The sequence below is a fragment of the Amblyomma mixtum genome, chromosome 5 (genome assembly GCF_055824585.1).
Source record: "Amblyomma mixtum isolate Tamu chromosome 5, ASM5582458v1, whole genome shotgun sequence".
In the NCBI taxonomy this organism is placed as follows: Eukaryota; Metazoa; Arthropoda; class Arachnida; order Ixodida; family Ixodidae; genus Amblyomma; species Amblyomma mixtum.
In genome coordinates, this window is record NC_143016.1 from 147,635,064 (window position 1) to 147,654,120 (window position 19,057).

At 44.7% G+C, this 19,057-nt stretch overlaps 1 long non-coding RNA gene across 1 annotated transcript; it reads right to left on the minus strand.

Moving 5' to 3' along the window:
- Window positions 1-3,570: 3,570 nt before the first annotated feature.
- On the minus strand, window positions 3,571-18,907 carry LOC149344102 (uncharacterized). Its single transcript, XR_016283174.1, has 4 exons — window positions 18,813-18,907; window positions 17,155-17,215; window positions 16,929-17,094; window positions 3,571-3,844 (listed from the first exon to the last, which is right to left on the minus strand). It is a non-coding gene; the product is annotated as an uncharacterized LOC149344102 (long non-coding RNA).
- Window positions 18,908-19,057: the final 150 nt, after the last annotated feature.

Sequence of the window (19,057 nt, forward strand, 5' to 3'; positions counted from 1 at the left end):
CCCTTGTGATGACAGAGTATGAAAACTTACCAAGTGCCGTCTCCTGCGTCTTCATTGAGCCCCGAAGGAAAACCAGCCCAATAAGGGAGCGGTAGGACTTTTGCCAGGAAATGTAAATGAACATGTCCTGCAGTTTTTTTTTGTCACAGATAATGTGCTAATGATGCTATTTTTGAGAACCTGTCAGGACCAAAACGCCATAAATTCCGATATAAAGGGGTATGGTATATCGTGTGAAAGCTGCCAGTGCTTCTCCAAAGTAACGTATTACTAACGAGGACGTTTAATACGATTATGCCTTAAAAGGAAATATAGTTTACACAAAACAGTAAAAGAAATGGAGTATGGGGAACAGGTAAACGAGATACCATAATTTTAATGCTGCACGGAAAGATTGGATAAATGGGATGAACCGACGTTCTGCCATGAAATCCGTATTGCCGTGGTGTCTTACAACATGGCCACACATTGGTACGGATAACGTAATTGCTGGCAAGTCATCATATTTTTTTCGTTAAAATGATTCATGTCAAGTTACAGTGCTGCTGCACTCTCGTGTACGCATTTTCTAACGGGTTGAGAGTTTACGCGGGAAAGCGGAAAATACGGCGGCGCCTTCGTTTCATACATGTATTAGCACGAATATAATAGTCTTCCGGGCATAGACGAAGATAGCGGTCCCTATGTTCAACGAAAAGTGCCATTCCGCATTTGATTCGGCTTGTCTTGCCGCGCACGATCGGCAGTGCGACCACTGATTAGCGTTCCCATCAGTCGGATAGATAAAAGTAGTGGCTATTGATCCCAAAATTCAAAGTTGCGAAAGTTATTTCCTGGTACTTATGACGCAAGTGTTCCGAAATTGAGAGTTTTAGACACTAAGCTTTTCGTTGCTGCCGAGAAATTAAGTTAAAAGGCCCACTTCATTCTTCTCTAATGTTCTATATTATGCGAACACGCCTTCCTACCTCTCCTACAAGATTATCGATGCTGCTCTTCTCCTAAGTGACAAGCGAACCCTAAGACAAAGGGGTTGCATTCTTTTTTGCGGAAATCAGGTTATACATCACCCTAATTCTTGTCAGCTGCCTTGCGAAAACAATCAAAAGTGTTTTCAAGAAAAAAATCACGTTTGCTTTCTCACTGTCACCGAGTAAGGACTACAACTGGACACACAGAACGAGTGCATAAACAAAGGTGTTGCTGCCGTCGCATGCATGATGCATGACACTTTTTGCCAAAATACCCAGTATTAGCGGATAACTCATGGTAATTTTACGGCATATTCGTAATCTTGACACTTGCGTCTCGACTTCATCGTTCCAATCCACCAGATCTTCAAGGTCTCCTGTGCCACACGCACGCTCAAGCCTTCCTGGCAGTTGTCACTCCGGCCAGCTGCGACTTCGTCATGGTCGATGTTCCTGTGTCTTCGCCCAGACGCCATCCTTTGTACACGTACTTGGCGACCATCGAAACCTCCCCAGGTATACAGTCCTCAAAGCGACTTCGCATAAGTGCCGTGTTACGCTGACTTGTCTGGAGCCCCGAAGTTAGCGTGGACAGTCCGTTGGCGTTATTTACAAGAGTCGTATAGGGCTCGAAAGAATGTCTCGTTGTGATTAGACATGGACCGAAGTTTACCTGCAATCCCCCAGAAGGTTGAATAGAGCCCCTACGACTGCGGTAAATGTCGCCAGTCTGCACCCGAGCGTGCTCCTCTAGCTGTCTGAACGCTTTTGTAGACTGTAGGGAGTAGCGGATAACATAATGGCACACGAATGTAGCAGCGTCATTCACAAAAACAACAGAGCTCATAAGATGTGAAATAGGTCTCTGTGCTTACTAGAGGCATGATGACTGTACACTGTAAAAAATATTTATTGAAAAAAACAGAAATTTTCTGGCAGCTGGCCTGCCAGAAATTTTCTGTTATGCTATGTTTTCGGTTTTTTACTTTTTCTGTCATTTTGCACATCTTTTCTGTTTTCGACTAATAGAGAATTTCTGTGAAGAGGATAGAAATTTTCTGTTATTGTATGTTTTCTGTTCTTACTTTTTCTGTCATTTCACAGGGTTTTTTGTTTGCAATTAACAGAAAATGTCTGTGAGGATGACAGAAATTTTCTGTTTTTACTTCTTTTCGTCATTTCACAGGTTTTTCGGTTTGCTGCTAACAGAAAACTTCTGTGATGTTCTATTTTCTCTTACCATATTTTCTGTCATTTAACAGCTTTTTTTTCATGAGTCACAAAAATATTCTGCGAAGCTCCATGTTCTATCATTTCATACACTATTTCTATCACATCAACTTTTAATGACTGACATAAAAACAGATACAGAATATTAGGACTGCTGCCACATTTCAATACAATAAAATATTTCACCGCTTCTAAACAATCACAAGCAAAGGCAAGTTAGTATTCAAGAATATTGGAAAATATGCAGTGTTAAACAATGCAATCATGGCTGATATTTTACTATAAAGTAATATCTTTCAGCACCACTGAATTAAGTTAAACAGTAGGAGGGTGGCCGAAGAAAAAAAGAAACTTAAGTTGCCCTGCCTGCACTACAGGCATACAGTAAAATTTTTTTTTTTTTTATTGATACTGTTGACCCTCGCTTGAGGGTCGTTACAGGGAGGGAATACAAATGCAATGTACAACAGAAAAATTTCATGTCTCATAACATCAAGTTGGGTGGCCCCGACACAAAATATCGATAGAACGTTCGAACTTGTGCACATCCGATTGCTCAACAACTTCAACTGGCAAAGCATTCCACATTTCGATGACATCAGGAAAAAAAGAGTACCTAAAAACATCAACACGTGAGTCGTAAGGCTTGATTGATCGATTGTGGCTTGTTCTCGCGCTGCGTCTTCCCGGAGGCTGAACATACCTATCTGATTTTATCTTGAAGTGTCCTTGAATTATCTGAAAGAAAAGCTTTAGTCTTGATTTTTTTCTCCGATTTTGAAGTGACTCGAGCCCACATGAGTTCAGCATTTCCGTCACTGAGTCCCTTCTTCTGTATCTTGACGAATCATGCAAAATATGCAGTAATGGCAAGTAAAGTAGAAACGAAACCTGTGCCTTTCTGTCATACAGAATGGCACGATTCACTCTAAAATAGCAATACAATACAATGAATACGACACAAAGTAATAATACCTGAACAATGAACACAAGCAGTCACTAAACTAATGGCAGGCATACGCAAAAGGAGAGTATTGGAAAGATATGCTTTGCTCATGACTAGTGCTGCATTAAGCAGCAAGTTGAAAGCAACAGGACATAACGGATGCCATCGGCTGTTTTCCTCATCACAGTGTAACTGCAAAACATTTTTTCACTCCAGTTAGTACGTCTTATCTTGAGACTACAATAACTTTAAAATGAAAAAAGTAACACAGACAAGATAGAAAGTAGTGCTACAATTCATACAACCAGCCACTGAAGTGTAACAGCAAGTATAAGCATAAATAAGGCATCTTAAACAAATTGTGTCTTGCCTGACACTAGTACGAAATGAAGTCAGATAGAAGCCACAGGACATAAAGCATGCCACAAGCTGTTTGACTTATCAGTGTAACCATATAACATTGATTCTCAATACATAGTACATCCACTCTTGTGACTACTGCATGATAAGGCATGCCACAGGCTGTTTGGTTTATCACAGCGTACACAAAATATTGATTTAAAAAGTTGTCAAATTTCAGAACAGTTAAAAGTCAAAGTCTTGCATGATGAGGGAAGCAACTTTTGAAGAGGGGCAGTGTTGCTTCTTCGAGTGCTCTGCCTTCGTTCCCCAGATAGGATTCACAGCTGCAATGGTTCTGAAACAAGGACAGAGCACTGTTACTCCTCGGACAGTGAGCATATCTATGCTGTCTTCAAAAAAATAATAAACATTGCAAGAAGACTGCACCCCTCCTCCTACCCCAAATTTTAATTCCTTTGTAGCCCACATTTCAGTTTCATTGTGGGCACTAGTAAATATATAGTAGTCTTTAGTACTCAGTACAAAACCAGACTTCAAGCCAAAATAAACCTTTCCTAAATGTTCACTTTAATAAGGTTTTTAACAACCATAGTGTTTTGTTACTTGTGTGAAAGCTGCTCACTGAACTCCAACACTAGTTTTTAAAGGGATGCAAAAACAACTCCATGTAACCTGTTGTTCTTGGGAAAAATTCATTCTGTCTGCACTTTCTCAATTTGTTGCACGCCGCGGTGGCTCAGTGGTTATGGTGCTCGGCTGCAAGCCCGAAAGACGTGGGTTTGATACCGGCTGCGGCAGCCGAATTTCGATGAATGCGAAATTCTAGAGGCTCGTGTGCTGTGCAAATTCAGTGCACATTAAAGAACCCCAGGTGGTCGAAATTTCCGGAGCCCTTCACTACGGCGTCCCTCATATCGTAAGTCGCTTTGGGACGTTAACCCCCAATAAATCGAATCAAACCAATTTGTTGATGTCAGTGTGGCAGCGAAAAAATGCATTTATTGCTGAGAAAACTAAATTTAAAAATTTGCCGGTCACTAAATTCAAATTCTGACGTATACACCAAAAAGGACTCCATGACCACATTTTGAAGTTAGTTGCGGGGCTGCTTAGGGCCTTGTTATCTGCACCCAGAAATCTGACGTGTCAGTAGACTGCAGTCTACTTAGAAAATGAGGCAATGATGACAACACCTGTACTTTGTTTCTTCATTTTATGTAGCTTGTAAAAGCACCATTTCAGTCTCCTTGCAATCAGACAGTAGCCTCTCGACAAAGGCCAACTTCAGTTTCCATTCAATGTTCCTTCAAAGTGCTCTCTGACACCAGAGTAGCAATGTCTATGTATACACAGGTCGAATCATCAGCATGCCTATTCTGTGTCACCCGAAAGTACAGCCGTAAGCAAAAATCTTTTGACAGGTAATAAGTAAGTTTGCAGCACATATTGACGTGCTTTGTCTTTACAGAGATTTAGATGCATGACGAGGGATATGCACATTTTAGTGAAGCTGGAATTAACAGAACTGAGCAGAGGCTTGTTTGTATTACTAATGCCCAACTAGTGATACGCAAGTCTAAAATGATCTCTAGTGCTGCAGAGCAAGCAGTTACGTGAATGTGACGTTACCCTCTTACATCTGCACTCAGCTTCCACTGTCCCAGAATAGTGCAAAGTGCCTGCTGCCCTGAGTAAAAAACTTTTCTGGCCACAACCTCAAGCAATAACCCAGCTAAAGAAACATGCAGAATGCACACAAAATATTCTCTGTAGGCAGAATCAAAACAAAATTAAGCAATAGCTTCGAATAAAACTTTTGGTTGAGCATTGGAAGTCGCACATTTTCAGTGCTGTAGCATTTTCCCCACACGCCGCTAGTACAGCTCACATGCAGGCCTCAATAATGCAAGTACTAACATCCTTTTTCAGTATCCTGGCTTATGCTCAGTTTGAACAGCTATTGTCGACATGAGCTGAACTTACTCAGGTTAAACAGTTGTCAGTTTGAGCGTGTCTGTACAGCATCCTAGGCTCCTCACTCTTTCCACATATACTAAATTCCCCCCTACAGATGCACTTTGGAAGAAATATGTGCGGCTTACAGCGCACCCATCAAGAAAGCTTCATGTCAAATGCACCAATAACACTGCTGTATCTCTCATCAGCAATCCTCAAGTAATTGACTGAGGAGCCAGTTTATTGAGGCACACATAGCGAGGTATATGCCACAACAATATGCAATGCTGTATGCATGGGTTATCTTGCATAGTATACAATTCAAGACTGTAGGCTCAAATACCGCAAAAAGGAAGTCTTCCAGTCAACGGCACCAACCAACCATTACGATTGTGTGGTTATTTTGGCTAATTTGTGGTTTATCCTTTCCCTTTGCCAGCTGGTGTGATGGATTAGCAAGTGCATGGGAATTAACCATGAAGTCGTCAGAATCATTACGCATTCTTCAGTTGTATCCAGCTATAGTCACAACATGAAGCATTGCCTAACAGTTCACGCTGAAATGAATGCAAATCAAAATACAAAAGAGAAAAAACCCAAACATCCCATTAGCAGTGAACCTGTCTCCGACAAGTGGGAGCAATGCCAGCCTTAGGGAAGGGTGACCAGTGCAATCGCACAAGACATCACCAAAATGGGGATGCTGAGTTGCCCTGTGGGTGTAATGCTACATCCTCCCATCCTCTACCCGCCCTCCCTCTGTCCCTGACCTTCAAAACAGACATTTCCAGAGCTCTTCAAAATGAGGGAGACAACATGTATGCCTGAAGCATGCCAAAATGAGTGCATAACTCGCTACTGTAGAGGGTTGCAAAGGGTGCATGTACCTTACAGACGCGGCATAGTTTCAGGCGTCGTTTGTTGCGGGCAGGACCATCTAAATGACATTCTTTCCACCTGTAAGCTCTGCTGCGGCAGAAGGGAAAGGGGTAGGGGAGGACAGTTGTGCTTAGAGAGCTTTGTCAGTTCACTGCTTAGCCCTTGTCCCGTCTCAGTTGTGCAGATTCTTTCCATCTTTGAACTTAAAACTGCCTTCAGCACGCCCTGTGCATTATCTAAATCAGAACACATCTGACTGTGTCAAGCTGTATTGCCTTTAATGGTGGTAGGAAATAATGTGTGCACCATTTCTCTCCCTTTTGCATGCTCTGCTCTGTGAGAATTTCATTATAGCTAGTACTTCTTTTAGGCACCCAGTGCTGCAGAGTAGCACTGCTTGATTTTAGGCGTTAATTACAGACCTAAATGTAGACTGGGCTTTTTGCTAATCATCATCTTTGAGACTCACAGGATTTTGGACTGTGAGCCCATAGTTACTCGTTCATAAGAAATACCTGTGTTGGACAAAAAAATGTTTTTAATTCTGAATGTCGAGAAAATGGGCACAGAAAATTTGAATGATTTTGTAGAGAATGGTTGTAGTGCTACTATTGTTGCTACGTGCATAGATGTAGACAAAAATTTTGTGCAGGGTTCTGGCAACTTAGAAACAGAGATTTGATTTCCTGTCTGGCATTATGTCGGCATGGTTTGTTTTTATTTTGAAATTCGTTTGCTTCTACCCAATCACCTGTCCTGCCTCTTGCATTGTAGCCATGGACTGTGCAAATGAACTCTCCTAACAAGCTGTCTTGCCTTATGCGCAGTTCTAAGCAAGACAATTTATGAAAGAAAAAGAATGCCGAAGTGCTAAAATTGCTGGTGCATTGCGACAGTTTTCAAGAAAAAGCAGAGACGATGGAAAAAGCCCTTTTTAAAGTACAGGAACAAGATGAATTATCGTAGTAAGGTTAAAACTAACCTGATCTAGCCTAGCTAACTTTGCATGGCCTGCTGTTTCACCTGAGTAAGTTCAGCTCATGTCGACAATAGCTGTTTCGCCCCACTAAAATTTTGCCCATGTGTATGCAGAAAAGTACGTCAGACCTTCTTCACACCAGTCTGCAGCCAAGGCACTGTTATTAGGAACAGAAGGAATCCTTGATGATAAATATAACGCTTGTACCATTTTCTACATATCCAACTGGAAAAAGGTTTCAATTCTGCTGTCACCCAATTTAACGCTATCAAAATTTTGTTATGCTGGCTTTTTTGTAGGCGCTATTAAAAGCGGAGCAGGCAAGACTAAAACATCAGCTTCATGAGCTAAATAATAGTTTCAAAAGAAGCGAAAATGCCCTGGGAAGGCCAGTATCGTCAAACACAGCGACCCAGAGAAGAGAGATTGCATGAAAAGTGGGACAGGTGGAGTGTACTCATGGTTCTAGGAAACTAACGCATAACTTAAAAATCTGGATACCACTTCTCTGCTGCTTCACGGATATGTACACCAACGTAACATACCGTATTTTCCGGTGTATAAGACGCGGCTTTTTTTCGAAAATCTTGCTGGTGAATCCTATACAAGGTTGCGTCTTATATGCGAATTTTTCATCTTTTTTTTTGCGAGTTCATCGATTACTCCGGTTCATGCTCAAGCTTTTTACACCTAAAAAATATCACTACCAATGACGCGGTTGTAACGCGGTTAATACTTCAATACCGGGACCGCCGTGCGCGACATTCTAGGTGATCTTTATCATGAAACGGCGAGGATGACGACTTCCGGGATCACAAACGCGCGGCTGTTGCAGAGGCCCCAAGCAAAAGTAATGAGAAGCGCCAAAAGATAATGACAATCGCGCTTCTCGCCATTGTCAAGACAAGCTGGCGTTCTTTTTTAGTCACCCTTTGCAACTTTTTTTGCTCCGTGTACGTAGTGCATGTTTCAGCCGAGTTGCTTCCAGAAATGGGTGAACCTATTGATAGTGCATCTGAAGATGAAGACTTCGAAGGTTTCAAGTAGAAATAAAATGTTGTTATGGGCATATGGGGAGCTGTATCGTTTTTTTTCTTTCTTTTTTGCTAAAACGTGGACGGGTATGGCGTGAGTGTTGCCTTTTTCGATCACTTAGCGTTGCTTAAGAATTGCTCACAGGTACGGTGCATTTCGCGATAGTCGCGCAAGCGTGTTTAATTAAGCCTAACTAGCCTAACTGGGTAAACTGGGGTGCGTCTTATACACAGGTGCGTCTTATACACCGGAAAATACGGTATGTTGACTATGATAACACCAAAGTAAATCTGGCCGGTCCCGTCCGTGACCGAATATTACAACCATTCAAGACATTTTAGTGGTTATTGCAGGGGCAGATTCATGGGTGCAAATGGAAGGGGGGGAGGGGGGATTTGAAGGAGGGGGGTGGGATACATTAGAACCATGTATTCCTTGGACATTTTTCATCTAAGAACTGAGGTTCAACATGGCTGTTATTTAATATTTTCCAGTGGGAATCCTTTCCTTTTAATCAATTTCTCCTAATTTCTCCTAGGTGAGCATTACCATACATCCTAAACAAGGTTTCTCAAAGACACCTCAAAAACAACAGTCTTCAGTGGACGCCGGATATTTAACATATTAAGACAGAGTATTCTGTTTCTGCTGCAAGCTCTTTGACAGGGATCCCATGTAATCACCAGCGGCAACTGGATAAAATGACTGCAGGCACATGGCACAGATTCTTAGAAGCCTCGAATATTTGACAAATCACTTCGCACCATATCAAGCTTGCACAGAGGCAAGCCTTCTGTGCAGCTCTTTGCCCAACAGAAAGTGTTGCTCTAGCTTTTCACTGTAAACAACGAAAACTTTCTGCGATTACCTGAGCTTCTTGGTTGATACGACAAAGTCATAAAAGAGCATTTAGGTGTGTGCCAGATGTGGTAGATCACTACTGCAGCAAAACAAATTAGAATAAAATATTTCACGTGATGGTGAAGAATGTGATCAAGCATTTCACAGAAAATGAAATGACTGAAGTGAGTGCTTTTTTGCCTCTGATGCCTCCCTTCTGGCTAGCAATTTCATGAGTACTGGAAAAGGAATGTGTACCATGGTGGCAAAGATACCTTGGTGAAAGTGCATCATGCTGCGCCATCTAATAAGTATTGTTTTTTTTTCCCCGTAACGCAAGTGCAAGTGCTTCTGGGTCACTGCAACAGCAACAACTGGCTCTCTTGGATAAGTCGGGAGCTCACTCTATGCGACTTTTTCTTACCAAATAAGCACTTTATTGGTCCCTTCATTACTGGGATCTTGTTGCTGCCACTTCTCTTTGAATAACTATACTACTTGTGTCACTTTGATGCCCATTCTATTTATGTCCCTTGGACTGGTTGATTTATTAAAGAAATTTTAATCAGACATATAATATCTATGCTTTGCTTATGCATGCACTTTTAGAAGAGGAGCTGAAGGTGTCAGCATTTTCAGTTCATGTAACTAAACTCATCTTTCAGTCGCAAGCCTCTTTGCTTTTCTATATTTTAAACCGTACTATCTGCTTGCAAAGTCGGTGGTCCGTGACCTTCGGTGGCATTGTGGTGGCGACTTCCGGGTGCCGCTATTGGTTTGCAGTATCCCTTCAGGCTGCAGCCATCTAAGGGCACAGCTTGCGGTAATGTACTGTTAAGCACAATTTTGTTTTACAATTAGGCTTCCCTCTGAAAAATACCGAAAAAAAAATTGCAACGTAAAAAGGTAATATAAACAAAAGGACATAATGAGAGGCTTTGCAAGTATGGGCCTCAGCAAGGGCTCACACAAGGTGCGGTAAGGTTGTCCCTGAGGCAACGTGATACTGCCACAATTACCTGGCAATGTTGCAATGTTGCAGGGGTTACACTTACTGAAAGGAGAAAATTAAGAAAGTACGGAGGCTGGGACACATCTTAAGGTGGTACTTGTGAATCACTGTGTATTTTGAGGGACTGTTCTGCTACCGTATACGCCTGTGCACACAGACAGGGAAGCTACTTGCAAAGCGTTGTTTGGTAACTGTCATCACTGATTACTTAGTTAAATATGGGGTCCTTCTCTCCATGCAAGGACACTGGCATGACAGCTACAAACTGCTGGAAATGAAAAGTTGCATGTCATTCAGAGATCTGCCCTCGGCCATTGTTTATGAGACATTGGACGCATACCTGGAGGCATCTGCATATATCATATAGTGTAAAAAGAATTTTTTCCATCTTTTTCGTCTTTCGTCCTTCCCACAGCACAATGTATCCAACACAAGCCTAGCTGAACTCTCCCCTTTTCTAATTTCCGATTTTCTTTCCCTGCAGTGTCTAAAGATACACCTCACAGACTGTTCATTCTCACAGAGCGTATGGAGGATGTAGCTGCCGGCCCATGGCTAAATCTCATCCAACATGATAGTGGATGCTGCCAGCCAGTGCACTACTGCTGCGTGCAACACTCTTCTCTGCGAAGTATTTGCAAGTTGCATGCCACATACTGTGACTTTCGAGGAGCTTCAAAGGGAATTTCTCCCATTCTTATATCACCGGCTGTCATTCAGATGAAGTAAAACAAGCCCAGCTCTCCCAAAAAATCTCAGATATATGTCTTCACACCCGGTTGCACGTGCATATAGCACTACCATCGCTCGCACCAGTTCACATATGTAAGCAGCAAGCTACGTGGCGTGCACCAGCAGCTTGGTGCTTTCGCACTGGTCTTGTAATCTGTCACCTCTGCTCATAATTTAAGCAAGTTATCACCAGCACTGAAGGGCAGCAGAATGCTTGCTAGGTCGAGCGCCTATGCTCTGCACAGCACGCATCTTCCTAGATGCACCTATCCGTATTACATAAGAAACATAATGCTAGCTCTTTTTTATCACCAGGTATAATATTCATCTTTAAAATATTTATATTATGCCTCACAGCCATGCAAAAGCAATAGTATGGGGAATTTATTTACAGCGTTGACCTAGGCGACTCAAAGAGATACTCCACCACAATACACAAGAACATTGTGGAGGAGCAACCACAAAGCAGGAAGCATGTACAGACCACTTCCGGGCCAACATTGACATTTCTGAGGGGAATACAAGGAAAGTGCCTAGCTCGCTGCTTGGTCTATCAGGCGGAAATTTGCCCATATTGAGTGGTTCGAGCTTAGCATGAGCCAATGGGCCCTTCTCAGCCAATGCCACACACCACACGTGTATTTGGAGCACTGATCCTGCACACGCACTCAGCTTCGACTGAGGGACAGCGGATCGTCGCAAGTAAACAAACCTTCAAGTTCACATAGCGGACTTCAGCACACAACAGAAAAGCACACATGTGCACCATGCTGCATGGAAATAGCCAGGAATAATTTTGCAGTTCACACACCCTAACCAAACAACATGTGGTGAACGGTGCAACCGGAGAACATGGTGTTTGTCATGTGATCAAGCAGTTCATTGCATGGAGCTCTCAGATTATGTGCGCCAAACACCAATTGGCCTATTCCGGGCAGTGAGCAAACATTCTTGAGCTCCAAGGTATGACTAATCCTGATAGAATTCAAAGGAGCACTGTGAGAGTAAATCGAGCAGACTGCCAGGCAAGAATCAAATGGCCGGACTTTGAAAAACACTGTCAGATTTGTCCGATGTATTTGGAAAAAAAAAATGCTCCGGGTCTACCAAAGTACTAAGGGGAGGAAATGCACCGGGTCCATCCGGCGTACCTTTAGCCACAGCCTCCTCTCGCAGTCAGTAGTGATAGCAAACCATACAAAAATTTCACTGCTCTATTTAATAACCCCATTGTGAGTTATATAGACAAAAGACTTAGCAGGTAAATGCAATTCCAAAAAATGCTGGAGCTAAAGAAGATTATTTTTTGACAGAACTCACAAAATGACTGCTAACGTGAACAAGGAAGCCTAATTGACTTAGTGTACTGTCGTGTCCGGTCGCTGTGTTGAATGCAGCGAAAGACGCACACGGTACTTTAAGACTTCGTTTATTTAAAGCCGATGAGGGTGCGACCAGCGTCGACCGAGGCAGGAGCCGAACTGTCGTTAGGAGGGGAATGCGAGTGGTCGTTAGGAGGGGGCGCACACACACAAAAGCAATAAGGGGACACAACACTTCCTTCCCCCTTAGAAAGTTGCCTGGTATCGTGCAGGGGGTCGGCGCTCACGCGTGGAGGCGCGCTGGCTTTGTGCGCTCGGGGGAGAAACACTTGTAGGCTGGCTGTTGTTCGCTGTGTCTCCTAGGTCTGTCCTGGGCGAAGTCTCTTCTTCCGGGAAGAGGTGCCAGGCTATGTGGGAAGATGGTGCACGTGTTCTCTCCGCTGGCGGACAGCTCTCCGACGGCGTCGTAAATCTACGCAGCTGGTTGAGATGCCGGCGTGCTACTGTGCCATGTATGTTGACGAGCCAAGAGCGCAGGCCTATGCGTCTGACAATTGTAGCTTCCTCCCAGCGTGGCTTTTTCAGAAACTGTCGGGCGAGGACGCGCTGCCCCTCATTAAGCGTGCCGCAGCGCGGAATTGCTTTTTCTTCCCGGAACGTCTCTGCCTTTGGCTCGGGGAGGATGGCTGTGAGCTGGGTTCGCATTTCACGCTCGAACATCATTTTCGAGGGGGTCTCGCCTGTTGTGCTCTGAACCGTCGTGTGCTGCTTGAAGAGAAAGCGCGCAAGGCGGCGCTGCAGCGAGCCTGTCTGATCTCTTTCAAGGGCGCGTTTTAGCTCGGCTACGTAGCGCTCGGCTTGTCCGTTTGTCGCTGGGTGGTAGGGGGCCGATGTAACTGATGAGATCCCGTTGTCGCGATAAAACTTGAGGATCTCCGCAGACACAAACGGTGTTCCGTTGTCCGACACTACCTTGCGCGGCAGGCCGAGCGTTGCAAATAGTGATCGGAGGTTGTCAATGACTGCTGCCGAAGTCGTCTGTCCCATTTGCCTTATCTCAAGCCACTTTGTGTAGGCATCTACGACCACAAGGAAAGTGCAGCCCTCAATTGGTCCTGCAAAATCAATGTGCAGTGTGTGCCATGGTGTGTCTGGCTTTTCCCATTCTGGGACAGGAGCTTTCGGCGGGGCGCTCCGGCTGCTCTGGCAAGGCTTGCATTCTCGCACCACTGTTTCGATGTCGTTGTCAATGCCAGGCCACCACATGTAGCTTCTGGCACACTTTTTCATTGCAACGATGCCCCGATGTCCGGCGTGGATGAGAGACATAGCTTGTGCGCGTAGTTCTCTCGGCATCACAACTCGGGACCCAAATATGATGCAGCCGCGATGGGTGCTCAACTCTGTAGCTCGCCTGCGGTAAGCGTCGAAGTTGTCCCCTTTGAGTTTATGCACGTTGCCTTGTTGAACAGCTGTGTAAACTAGCCGGAGAGCTGCGCACTTCTGCGTAGATGCTGCAACTGTGCCTGCTGTAAGCGGAGGTTCTGGCAGTGCTTCGAACATCAGAACGTCTCCTGGTGGAAATGGTTCGTCAACAGTTGCGTCTAGTGGCAGACGGCTTAGCGCATCGGCGTTTTGATGTTTACTAACCATGTTCTGGCTCGGCGTCTGGTGTATGCCGCATATCATCACGCCTAGTGGAGAAAACCAATTTCTCCCTAGAAGGCTTGATCCTGTGCCCTTCACAACAAGCAGAGGTAGCGTATGGGTCTGGCCGTTGTAGTTAACGTGCACGTTGGCAGAGCCCAATAGTGGCAGATTCTGTCCTGACCACGTTCGCAGGTGCGTGTCGTCTTGTTGCAGGGCGGGTGCGTCAGATGGCCATGAAGTTCGGAACGTGTCCTCACTGATCAGAGTACAGGCTGCGCCGGAGTCCACCTCGAACTTAATCAGCTGGTGATGTACGCTTACTTCTGTAAAAATCTTCGGTCGCGTGCCGAGATTCATGGTGTTCAGGTCGTACAACACAGATGGTGTTGCTGATGTTGCTCCATGGAGATCAGATAGCGGCGTATTCTCTGAGGCGTTGACGCTGTGATTAGGCTGGGAAGGTGACTTTATCTTGGCAAGTCTCCGTTTCGTAATGCATGCTCTTTCGATATGCCCTCGCTTGTGGCAAAAATTACACGTGGCTGACTGGAATCGACATCCCTGGGGGTTGTGTTGGTCGTCACACCGCCAGCAGCGTTGTGCCTTTTTGACCGATTTTACAACAACAGAAGGCTTGCGCACCTGGTTGCTTGTCTGGTGTACCGGCTCGGTGTTCCGGCGAATCCCTCTCTGCTGGTGACCGGCGCTCTCCGCTCGAACGGCGATGTCGTAAGCTTTGTTGAATGTGAGGTCCTTCTCAGCGAACAGGCGCTGCTGCAGTGACTCGTCACTCAGTCCGCACACAAATCTGTCGCGTAACATCACGTCCAAGGGAAGCATGGTGGTGTTAGCAGAAGAAGCTGCGTCTCCCTCCTGCCCGGTAGCTGTTGTCGACAGCGTTCCAAAATTGCAGTCGGCAGCGAGCTTCTTGAGCGCGGCTACGTAGGCGCTCACAGTTTCTCCTCCCAGTTGATCTCGTCGTTGGAAGCGAGCCCGGCTGTAGACCTCGGATGGCCTTGGGTCGTAGTGCTTTTGCAGCGCTTTTACGATGTCGTCGTAAGACACTGCCGCTGGTGTGCTTGGCTGAATAAGGGCGCAGACAGTATCGTAGGTCTGCTCCCCGCACAGCGTCAGCAGGTTGGCCCTCTTCAAGGCTGGGTCTGTGATGTTGTTAGCTTCAAAGTAGAACTGAAGGCGTCCAACCCACGATGACCACGATGAGCCGTTGAATTCTGGTATCTGATTGGGAAACCCTCGCGTAGCCATGGCTTGTCAATAGCGTTGCGTAGCGCGGGTCGAATCCACTTTCTCGTCGCCACTGTCGTGTCCGGTCGCTGTGTTGAATGCAGCGAAAGACGCACACGGTACTTTAAGACTTCGTTTATTTAAAGCCGATGAGGGTGCGACCAGCGTCGACCGAGGCAGGAGCCGAACTGTCGTTAGGAGGGGAATGCGAGTGGTCGTTAGGAGGGGGCGCACACACACAAAAGCAATAAGGGGACACAACATGTACACAAAACATTGGCTGCAAAAATGAAGCACTGTGGTTGCAAAGGCTTGTACACTTACACCATGATTTCAGTCATGTTGACTGACATGATAAGTACAAACACCATGCATGACCCGCCACTAAACCAGGGTGTCAAGCAAGCTACTTTCTTCCAGTTCCCTGACTTTTCCATGGTTTCCCCGACTATTTAAGTCAAAATCCTCTGAATACTGAAGAGGCGGGAAAACACAGTGGCCAATGGTAATGGACAATATGCATAATCTATTCACAGCAAAAAACTACATACTGAAACTTCAAACGCTGCAATCAAAATAGATTTGCTCTTATTTGAGGCAGCTGATTTCTTCTTGAAGAAAGTCCAGCTTCAATGCGACTTATGAAGCTATCTTTGCTTTTTCTGTTCCATTTCTCTAACACAAATGGCTAACATAACTTTTATTCTTCTGAGCATACGTTGTCTCCACTAAGTGTGTTCATATTTCAAATTTTTATTTTAAAGTGCAGAGTATTAAAAATTGGCTTAGATTACAAGACAAATGTGTTTCCACATAATACAGCAATGAAAAGCCCCAGACATTGGAAAAATATTTAAATCCTCATCAATTATCCTATCCGAACACCGATTAAGCACCACAAAATACAAAAACAAAATACAAAATATAGCATACCCTCCAAATAACGCCAGAACCACATCAGCTGCCAGAGCTCAAGATCAAAGAAGCTCCAGCAGCCGTAGTGTAAGTACGATCAAACCATCACAAAGTTCATCGCACAGTTACATGAACACAAGTCCCCGTACTTACTAATAGCGAAAGAATGCTGACAATTTCTGCGAAGTACCATCTACGACGTCAAATCCATCAAATCTGCATGGCGACACATTCAAATCTATCCATAAACAATGGATGGTTACATGGCCACAAAAGGGTTACTGGCATTGCATGCACATATGCACTCTTCAAACCCCCCCCCCCCCCCCCCCCCCCAGGTGCTGTGCTCCTCTGGGCAAGTATCTATGACCCCTATGAGCAAGCAACATGTATGACTTCCACCAAAATAGCCATACACTGCTACATAGTCTCAGAAGCAATATAGTACCATGTAACCCTTCCAACCCTTTCTTATTAGTGACTGGGCACCATGCAATGCAGGTAGTATAGCCATAATCTGTGAAGTGGTTGAAGATCAACTCCACAAAAAATAGTTTTATCTGTCTTTCCTTTCCACAGATTTTTTTCAGAGCGCTATTTTACCAGCTGCATTAACCAAGCAGCAGCAGTAGCAAAATTTCATTCCATAGCTGATTCGTTGCCTGGGTTCAGCAAACATTTTCTTACTTTTTTAAAAATTGCTTTTGCACTTTGTTAGCATTTTCATAAAAAGGTCTTATGATAAAGTGGTATATACCTATAACTTTTATCATCACTGAGTATTTGAGAAGTGGCCAAACCAAAAACACGAAAGGTTATCACAACTCAGTTAACAAGCGAGATAGGTACTTACTGCTGTGTGAACTACAGGCAGAGGCTTGTTTCCTTGGGGTACACAACATTGAAAGCAAAGTGCACCAAAAACATGAGCTTGAAAGCCTGGCATGGGTTGGCTGCGTGCATCACTGGCAGGGTGTCGATGCATATGCTGAAGCTCGTCACAGTAAGGAAACTGCCTCCTGCACAAACAAGTTTTAAATCAGGAATGCTCGCCCGAGTGCGGTACCACAGAGTTATACCTTTTGCAATGATGAAAGGAGAACATGGCATGTCCCCGATGTCGTCATCACTGGCAGATCCCTGGCATAAGAGGGAGTTAAATGCGTATAAGAATTGTCTACTAAAGTAGCACCATGTGAAAGCTGCAACTTTAAACCAGTTACAAATAAACATGCAGCAGAGTATAAGCATAAATAAGTCATTTCTGCACTTGCTCAAGCTCTTATTTTTCCCAACAATGCGTGGTGAAATGCATTGGAGTGTATACAAATAAGCGTCAACCACATATAAAGGCCCTAAAAATCAGCATAGGCATTTACAAGTGCTGGATTATCTACAATACATAAACATTGCACCATTTTAGTCAAATGCAGCCCAAGAACACAGTGTAAATGCCTCTCAAGAGCAAAAGAGGCCCTCCATCCAGTGTTGCCAAGAGACTGTCCTAGCAGTGCAGTTGATCCGGCAGACCGGTAGTGAATAACCTTGCACCTGCCAGCCCCCTCAAATGTCACACTACTAGGTCACAGGGGAATTATTTAACATAAGTAGAGCGCAGCTTGCGTTTTATCTCAAGCAACCGAGCAAATTGTTTGTAAATGACTATGTTTTAAGTAGCATAGTACGAGGTACTAAGGTGCGCAGTCGTCGTGATCGGCGCAGTGCTGCGGAAAGTTCGAGCTAGCGCAGTGAATGCTGAATGGTGTACTGTTATCTCGAAGCGCCCATTTAGCGAGTACACGAACTATTTACTAAAGAAGCACCAGAAAAACGCAAGCAGCAGATATCGTATTCAACAGCCACAGAGCCCAAGCAGACAAGCGCAGCACGGTTGTATGGATGGTAGTGGCTTAACCCTTCGTATCGGGCGGTGGCTCGCGCCTCCAGCCTAGGATCCCCCTCCCCCCTTTTTAATTTGTATTTTAATATGTATAATTTGGCCATCTTTCATAAAGTTACTCCTCCCTTGACCTCTTCCACGGGCTGGCCGAAGAGATGGCGATTGACATTGGAGGATACGGACTGAGCTCGCGTGTCGAAGGCGCTATAAAATCTCGAATGTCGGCTCCAATGACATCAGTGCCATTGAAAAACTTGCCTGTGGCAGCGCAAGTACGGCATATGAAACGCCTGTATAGAAACTTTTGAGCCTGCGTTGACCCGTGCAACGCTATTTCGGCCCAAAGATAAGATCAGTTAAATCTTACAAAATGAACACAATTACTGCATTACTTGTACCGGCATGAATAAACGTCAATAAAAATAAAAAGACACAACGTACCCTTATGATCCTTTCTTAGACGAGAAACGAATTTGAAAATCCCGCGCTCTTTGACGTCCTCCTCCGCTAACCAATCGCGTACTTCCCTGGCCTAAAATTTCCCGCCCTTACTCACTCGGTTCATTTAGGTGTGCATATCTGCAGACAAAGCAAAATTTGTGCATTTTCCCGCAAACTATCGCACTCTTCCGTGTTTCTCGCTTGTGTTCCTCTCTCTTCCGCGCGCTGTGCACCTTTTGTGAGAGACAGTAAAGCAGCAGTGACGCATCGGCGGTAAAGCGGCTGTGGTGGGCACGCTTCACTGCCCTGTTCAACAGCAGTACAAGCCCGCAACAATACTCCCAAAAGACGACAAAAAGCGTATCATTCATGCCGGTAAAAATGTGCACCACTCACCTTGTGTGCGAACGGTCTGATCGGTGAAAATCACGGACACAGCACGCCGGTATTATCCTAGCTCCCCGCTCATCACGTCCATGCCGTCCTCCATGATGCCGTCAATCGATGAATGCAGAATCGCAGCAAATTGTACTGCTTCTCATTCTGCGCGCTAATATTGCGAGTAGAAACTTTTTGACGCTTAAAATATGTATCGTGATTGATGAAAAGTAGCAAAGCTTTTTCGGATCACTTTTTTGTGT